An 873-nucleotide genomic window follows, 5' to 3' on the forward strand; every position below is an offset into this window, starting at 1 on the left:
ATTCCCTGTTTGTTCTGCTATTAAATCAACCAGTTGCTCACACAGCCGGCATATACCATTTCGCTAGCAACAAGGGGAGCACAGGATGACAGTCAGCCAAAACTTTCGCTATGCTGTCTGTCTTCTTTCACCTCTTTGTAGAGTTAATAATCTTAATATTTAGTTACAGTTTCTCATTCAAACTACATAATAGGCAGAATTGTCGGATTAAGACAGTAGGGTGTTTTGAGGGAGATTTGACTGCTATTTCTACCAGGTTTAGCTACTATGTACAGGTCTGAATTTAATTCTCATTCACATATTTGCATTTCAAAAATTTAACATAATCTTTTCTATAAATCAACTATCATAAAAATTTTATACCATTACCTCACATTTTCTATGTATGTGTGTGTACCTTAAAAGACGTCAATCATCACGACACACCTTCACTCACTCACTCTATCTCTCTTTCTCACCCTCTTTCTCTCTCATATACACACGCGCAAGCACGAACGCTCTCTGCAAATAAAATTTTTACGGATACAACTGCTTACAAAAATAGGGATTAATGCATAATTTCTTTCTATGTTCATAATTAAATCAATGTTTTAATGATTAGACAGAGGTCCAATAGAATAGCTCTCAGAAACAGACTACGTACAAATTCGTTCTTTACAAATCCTGAAGCTGTTTTCTGACAAGGGGGTGGGAGTCAGGAAATATTCATACAGCTGGAGGCTCCAATCGAAACAGGGGACCCGAAGTGATAAGGTTGAGAAACGCTGTTATAGATTATGCCTAACCGAAAACGATCACAGCAACATCATCCAAAACAGATCGGGTGAAACCAGGCTTAGCTGCTAGTATATATATATATATATATATATATAT

The sequence above is a fragment of the Octopus bimaculoides genome, chromosome 5, assembly GCF_001194135.2.
Source record: "Octopus bimaculoides isolate UCB-OBI-ISO-001 chromosome 5, ASM119413v2, whole genome shotgun sequence".
In the NCBI taxonomy this organism is placed as follows: domain Eukaryota; kingdom Metazoa; phylum Mollusca; class Cephalopoda; order Octopoda; family Octopodidae; genus Octopus; species Octopus bimaculoides.